Source organism: Triticum aestivum, chromosome 5D (assembly GCF_018294505.1).
Source record: "Triticum aestivum cultivar Chinese Spring chromosome 5D, IWGSC CS RefSeq v2.1, whole genome shotgun sequence".
Classification (NCBI taxonomy): domain Eukaryota; kingdom Viridiplantae; phylum Streptophyta; class Magnoliopsida; order Poales; family Poaceae; genus Triticum; species Triticum aestivum.
In genome coordinates this window covers 316,052,628-316,060,648 of record NC_057808.1, presented here as the reverse complement: position 1 = coordinate 316,060,648, position 8,021 = coordinate 316,052,628, and positions in this window count along the sequence as shown.

Genomic DNA, 8,021 nt, shown 5'->3' with positions numbered 1-8,021 from the left:
TCTAGTTAGAAAATCTAGAATAGGGTGAACATTTTTTTAACACAAAATAAATTTTTTAAAACATGCAATATTTTTAATGCAATAAAAATTCCAAATAAATTCCAATAAATGATTTTAACATTTTTCCTCCAGTATTTCAATTGTTTTGGAGAAGTCATATTTTCTCCTCTCATTTATTTTTAAAATGAAATATTTTTCTGGAGAGAAAATTATTAAAACCAAAATCCTCGTCTTATTATTTGATGAAAATCAAATATGAAAGTTCGAGAAAATCCCCAACTCTCTCCGAGGGTCCTTGAGTTGCTTAGGATTTTTCGAGGATTTGTCAAAATGCAGTAAAACATGATATGCAATGATGATCTATGTATAACATACCAAATTGAAAATTTGGGATGTTACACCATCCTTCAACCGCTCCTTCTGATGAGAAGATAGACAGGGCTTCTTCATCCTGGCATAATCGGAACTAGTCACTTCACGTACTCCATATTCATCTGCAGAGGAGGATGATCCTGTTGTGAAAAGACAAGAGGATAACTAAATGCTAGCATCCCTGTTTGCTTGAAAAAAGGAAAGGAAATATTTAAACAACACAGATGAAGAACTTCTCAAGGACAATACCACTTTTTGATGACAATATCTAAATAGTAGCACAACACCAATAGACATGACAAAGCTCAATCATATGGATGAAATCAGTGGGCGAGTACCAACCTTTGTCAGGAGGCTTATTGTGTAGAGCATACAGATGAAGCACTTCTCCGGAACCATCTGTTGCTATCTACTGTGGTGGCCATGCTTACTATATACTCCTCGATTGGATTAATGTTTCCAACATCTTCTTGTGCAGTTCCACTAAAATATATGGTATCTTCAAAGAAGATCCCTGTTTGCACAAGTAGAAATAATTACGTATTACATTAAGAGTGGCATCAAATCAGTGACAAAACAATTGCTCGTTCCAGCCATAGCAATAAATTTAGATGCTAAACTATATCATTACTTGTGCCATCACAGTTCCAGTGCTTCATTACAGCACCAGGAGTTGATTTTTGTTTTCTTCCGCTTGTTCTTCCCCTTCATCACTTGGTTCAATAACAGACAAGCTTCGCCTTCAATGTAAGATTTGTCATGTCAATTAGGTTGCACAAGTATAACACTAAACATGACATTAATTTTATGATGAAAGTGGCAAAATACAGGCCAACAGTTGTGAAATATCCTTATCTTACCTCAATGGGATATTGCGGTGCACATATAGATTGGAAGTCTTGTCTCCATTTGTGCAGTTCACTGAAATCAAGCAACATTACCGTACAAGTAGCACAACATATGAAAGCACACTGCAGAATCATGTGAAAGAAGGCTAGTACTGACCTCTCATGACGCGGAATTACAACTCACAAGAAGAAGATCTGAACCAAATTTGCCAACACGGAGAGGAAGTAAGATCTCCTCTTGTGCAGTTCCACTAAGATCAAGCAATCAAGCAACATTGTCGGTGTGACATTTTGGTTGAACTGCAAAAAACACTCTTAAAACAAAAGTGTTTTGTGCAGTGCAACAAAAGGTCACAATGGCAACGAGGTGAAGTAGATAACCCTGTTTACACAGAGGTGCAAAGGAAACAACTAGTGGTCAATAACAGTGGATGACACAGAAGCCAACAAAAAGAAGCATCTACCTTATCTAAATGGGAAAGAAAGCAAGACAGTAGCATTTCTCAAACAGTGGCATTGATTAATATTAACAATAAAATTCGTTAAACATGTAATTTGCTTTTATCTGTGGCATTGCATCAATTTTCCAGCGGCATTATTAGAGGGTGTTTGTTTACAGGGACATTTTGGTGGCGGGACTAAAAAAACTCCATGTCAGTCCCATCTAAACCAAACAGGAGGGACTTTTAGGGACTAAAAGTGGGCATTTGGGACTAAAGAAAGAAGACCCCGAGGGAGAGTATTTTTGGGACTTTTTCCAACAGTTGCCCCTGCCACGCATCGCACCTTGTCTCTATTAGTTCATTACTAGGGGTAACATGGTCTTTTAGCATGTCATTTAATAACCTCTAGTCCATGTTTAGTCCTTGGAACCAAGCATGTAGGGACTAGGGAGTTTTTAACCAAACAGGGCCTTAGATTAACAACAGCTAAAGAGTTGCACGGGACAATGGACGCACCAGCACCAGGTGCATCTACCGATGTACTGGGGTGATGCACAGTCTGTTGCAACAAAGAACAAACAACCAAGGAGCATATTTGTGTTGGTCCCAGTTTTGTTATCTTTAGACACCTTTCCCTATGTGAGCGCAGCAAATCTAGTCCTACTCAAACTCTACAGCCTTGTCCCCCAAAACAAAAGATCAGTTCGTTACAGATGTGCGTACTATGTTTGTCATTGTTTTCCCTTTTCGACCAACGTAGGTGCTAGATAGCCAGTCTGTACTAGTACTTTCCCCACTTCCTTTCCTTTGTGAACCACGTCCTAGATTTATGCTATACAACTTTCCCCACTACTTTCCCCCATTCCTGTCCTCTTTGAACCACATCTTAGATTCATGCGATACAACTTTCCCCACTACTTTCCCCCTTCCTTTCCTTTTTGAACCACGTCCTAGATTCATGCTATTCAACTTTTCCTACTACTTTCCCCCATTCCTTTCCTCTTTGAACCACGTCCTAGATTCATGGTATACAACTTTCCCCACTACTTTCCTGTTTGATCCAACACCTAGATTCGAGTGCAGAAGCGGAAAAAGCCCACATGCCGCTAGAGCAATGCATGTGGAATAAGTAAATTATACCTTAAGGTTCTTGGGGTGTGGTTCGGTGGGCGACCGGAGGCCGTTCGACCCACACTATGTACGGCGGCGAAGAAGAAGGGGTCGGAGGCCCTCCCGCGCCGCCGCTGGGTGAAAGTGAACAGCTGCGCCGGTAGTGGATTCCCTCCCTCGCCGACGGCGACAGCGTTAAGCCTCCTTCCCTTCCCGGCGGACGGATCCTGCCGGCTCTTTGACCAGCAGTGAGGGGAGAGAGAGAGGCCAACGAAGTCTTGTTTAGATCTGGAGAGGGTGAGAGAGTGTGAAGAGAGCAATTACAAGCAGACCAGCAGTGAGGGGAGAGCGAGAGGCCAACGAAGTCTTGTTTAGATCTGGAGAGGGTGAGAGAGTGTGAAGAGAGCAACTACAAGCGCTGAGGCTCCAGCGTGTATATATATACTGGAGAGAGTGTGAAGAGTGCAAACCCTAGAAAACAAGCGCCGAGGCTGCAGCTTATACGTGATGAGGTGATTATACGGTCACTACGAGATCGTATAGCTCCGTATCCATCCATTTTGACCAGTCAAAGAATCCTCGTGGCACGAATTATGCTCAAGTGTAGTTATCGAACCCGAGACCTCAAGTTCGATGAGCGAACAGGCTAACCAGCTACACAACCCTCCCGTTATGTTCAACGAGAGGAAAATAACCTTTTATACATTCCTGCATTCGTGTGACAAGCATGCCATGTTTTTTTGTGTGTGGGAGTCATTGAGATTTAAATCATAATCGTGTCATGTGGCTTTGGTGGTAAGACTATCCACAGTGGTGCAAAAATAATGCAGCCTTAGTCACCTTACCTCTCTCCACGTAGTACGTTGGGTCCCACCAGTCAGAGGGTGAAACAAACAAATTAATAAGAAAAATTAAAAGCGCCAGCGGTGTATCTTACCTCACACATCTCGCTACTGCTCGGGAACACTGTCCAATTGATCCCTTTGTTCGCTCACGTACTATTTTAAGTGAATCCTTATTATAACATGCACACAATTTTGGGCACTTGTATTCGACCTAAGTCAGTGTGCCACCGTATCTCGTACGACTCCCTCTGTCTAGGTGTAATAAGTCACGTCAGAAGGTGCAGCGGGACCAAGGTGCAAGCAGATTGGAGGAGACGAAGAAACTTGACCGGTCATTCCTCCAATCAAAGCCCTGATTTCTATCTCTAAACGCAACAATTAATCCAAACAACTAAGAGACGCCATTTTAGCTACCATGCAGGGCCACGTATTAACTCGCATGCAAGCCGACTTTGGTACTGATCAACGCGTAGTTGCGCTCCATGCATTGGGTTTTCGGGGGAGATAACAAGGCAGAGTAAGGAGCGTTTGGTTACATTGCTTAGGCTGGTCATAGTGGTGAGTAACTTGGACTAGTAACATGCATATGTTACTAGTCTATGTTACTACTATGTGAAGTTTGCCGTCGGAAGCGAGGCGATCTGGCTCTCCTGAGCTAGCAAGGTTTTTCTAGCCCACCCAAGCTAGCTGGCCCACAAAAGCTAACATATTTTAACAGTTCCAAACGCCTAACCTTGCCTGGCTATGCTATAAGTTGTTCTTGCTAAGGATCCAAACGCTCCCTAAGTAACAACGCTCGCTAGCAACGAGGCCAGAAGTGAGGGAGTCCTGGATTAGGGGGTCCTCGGACAGCCGGACTATATCCTTTGGCCGGACTGTTGGACTATGAAGATACAAGATTGAAGACTTTGTCCCGTGTCCGGATGGGACTCTCCTTGGCGTGGAAGGCAAGCTTGGCAATACGGATATGAAGATCTCCTCCCTTGTAACCGACTCTGTGTAATCCTAGCCCCCTCCGGTGTCTATATAAACCGGAGGGTTTAGTCCGTAGGACAACAACAATCATACCATAGGCTAGCTTCTAGGGTTTAGCCTCTACGATCTCGTGGTAGATCAACTCTTGTAATACTCATATCATCAAGATCAATCAAGCAGGAAGTAGGGTATTACCTCCATCGAGAGGGCCCGAACCTGGGTAAACATTGTGTCCCCGCCTCCTGTTACCATCCGCCTTAGACGCACAGTTCGGGACCCCCTACCCGAGATCCGCCGGTTTTGACACCGACATTGGTGCTTTCATTGAGAGTTCCACTGTGTCGTCACCATAAGGCTTGATGGCTCCTTCGATCATCGGCCACGATGCGATCCAGGGTGAGGTTTTCCTCCCCGGACAGATCTTCGTATTCGGCGGCTTCGTACTGCGGGCTAACTCGCTTGGCCATCTAGAGCAGATCGATAGCTATGCCCCTGGCCATCAGGTCAGGTTTGGAAACTTGAACTATACTGCCGACATCCACGGAGACTTGATCTTCGACGGATTCGAGCCTATGCTAGGTGCGCCGCACAATCATGACTTAGCTCTGCCATCGGACAGTGTTCGGGAGATCACACCTGCAACCACTCCGGCCCTCTATCCGGAACAAACCGCGCCATCCGAGGACGGGTGGATGGACCCCGCCACGGAGGCCGCACACTCGGTGGTGATAGAGCCGAATACTGACTTCACCTCCTACGAGACCCGTGCTACTGAACCACTGGATTCGTCCCCGGCCATGGGCTCCGAGCTGCCTGCGTCCGTGCCTATCGAATCTGATTGGGCACCGATCATGGAGTTTACCTCCGCGGATATCTTTCAGCACTCGCCTTTTGGCGATGTGTTAAATTCATTAAGGTCTCTCTCCTTGTCAGGAGAACCTTCGGCGAACTATATCCGGCTAGAATGGGACGCGGACGATGAAGAAATTCGCTCCCCACCCACCACCCACTTAGTAGCCACTGTCGATGATTTAACCGATGTGCTCGATTTCGACTCCGAAGACATCGACGGCATGGACGACGATGGAGGAGAGGAACAGGAACCATTGCCCACAGGGCACTGGACAACCACTTCATCACATGACATATACATAGTGGATACACCCAAAGAAAACAATGACGAGGAACGGAAGGATGCAGCGAAGGATAGCTCCCTCGAGAAGCAACCAAAGCGACGGCGTAGGCGCCGTTCCAAATCCCGCCTCGGCAAAAACAACGATAACAACGCAAGAAAAAATAACACCCCGGTCGACTCCAGAGGAAACGACGACCACACGGACCCAGCGACGGAGCAGGACGAACCAGCGAACGACAAACATAGTACGGAGCCGCTGTCCGATCAGGGCGACGCCGAGGATAAAGCTAATCCACCTCCCTCCGGAGAGGAAAACAGTCCGGACGATGATGCACACATCATCCCAGAAGGGCACTTGGAACAAGAGAACCTCCGCGGAAGGCTTATTGCCACCGCAAGGAGTCTGAAAAAGCAGAAGCAAAGGCTTAAGGCCGCACAGAATACGCTGAATAGTAGATGGAACAAAGTGCTCGACACTGAAGAAAAGTATGGTGGTAGTTACCACACAAAGAGCTATCCAAAGCACAAGATGTTGCCTGAATTCGATGATGAGGCCTTAGAGCCCACACAACCGAAAAACAAAACGGCCGACCGGTCGGATCGACCACCTCGTGGCCGCGATAGAGCGGCTAACAAGGCCGCACATAAGTCAGCACACGATTCACGTGAGGACTTGCATCAGAAGGCCGGCGTGACCAGATCCATCTACGGATCTAGGAAGCGCGCTCCAGCGCACAACCAAAACCGAACACTACAACCGTTAGAACGCCATGACACATCCAAATACAGGGGTGCCGCACACCCCCTATGTTTCACCGATGAGGTGCTGGATCACAAAATTCCAGAAGGATTCAAACCCGTGAACATAGAGGCGTATGACGGAACGACAGACCCTGGGGTCTGGATTGAGGACTTTATCCTCCATATCCATATGGCTCGCGGATACGATCTCCACGCCATCAAGTACTTGCCCCTCAAGCTGAAAGGACCAGCTCGGCACTGGCTGAAGAGCCTCCCCGAAAATTCAATTGGAAGTTGGGACGAGCTTGAGGACGCTTTTAGGGCTAATTTTCAAGGGACCTATGTCCAACCTCCGGATGCAGACGATTTAAGTCATATAATTCAATAGCCCGGAGAGTCCGCCCAAAAGCTTTGGAACAGATTTCTCACTAAGAAGAACCAAATCGTCGACTGCCCGGACGCCGAAGCCTTAGCAGCTTTCAAACACAGCGTCCCAGACGAATGGCTCGCCAGACACCTCGGCCAAGAAAAACCGAGAACAATGGCAGCCCTAACAAGCCTCATGACCCCCTTTTGCGTGGGCGATGATAGCTGGCTAGCCCGTAGTAGCACCAGCGACCCAGACACATCCGAAGTCAGGGATGGCAATGGAAAACCACGACGCAGTAAAAGCAAGCGTAGAAATAACAAAGACAACCCAGACAACACGGCGGTAAACGCCGGATTCAGGGGCTCTCGACCCGGTCAGCAGAAAAAGCCTTTCAAAGGCAGCAAAGATGGACCGTCCAGCCTAAACAAGATTCTAACACCCCGGATGTAACTTTCCATATTTGTATCTCCAACTCTTGCCATTTTCAGCTATGTGTTATGATATTCCCTTCGTGGTCGGGTTTTGTCTTTCGTTTTGCATTTTGTTCATGTCATGCATTGCATATCATGTCATCATGTGCATCTCATTTGCATACGTGTTCGTCTCATGCATCCGAGCATTTTCCCCGTTGTCCGTTTTGCAATCTGACACTCCCACATGCACCGGCGCACCCCTCTTGTCTCTTTTCGTGAGCGGGTGTCAAACGTTCTTGGAATGGACCGAGGTTTTCCAAGTGGCCTTGGTACACCACCGGTAGACCACCTGTCAAGTTTCGTTTCATTTGGAGGTCGTTTGATGCTCCAACGGTTAACCGGGTAACCGCAAAGGCCTTTGGTGTGTTGCAGCCCAACACCCCTCCAAAACATCCCAATAACCCACCTAAGTCACTTCCATGCTCTCCGTCGTTCGATCACGATCGTGTGGGTGAAAACCGCACCCCATTTGGACACTCCTAGCTCCCTCTAACTATAAATATGCCTCCCCCTTGGAAATTCGCGGTCTAACCCTAGCCTCTTCCTCCTCCCGCCGCCGAACGTGTCCACCCCGTCGCCGGACACGTCTGCGCCGTCGCCCCCGGCCAATCCCACATCGCCACGTCACCGCCGCCGGCCCCCTCCCTCTCCTCCGCCGCCAGGGCCCGCGGGGCCCAAATCCGCCCCGCGGGGCCCGAGCCGCCGCCTG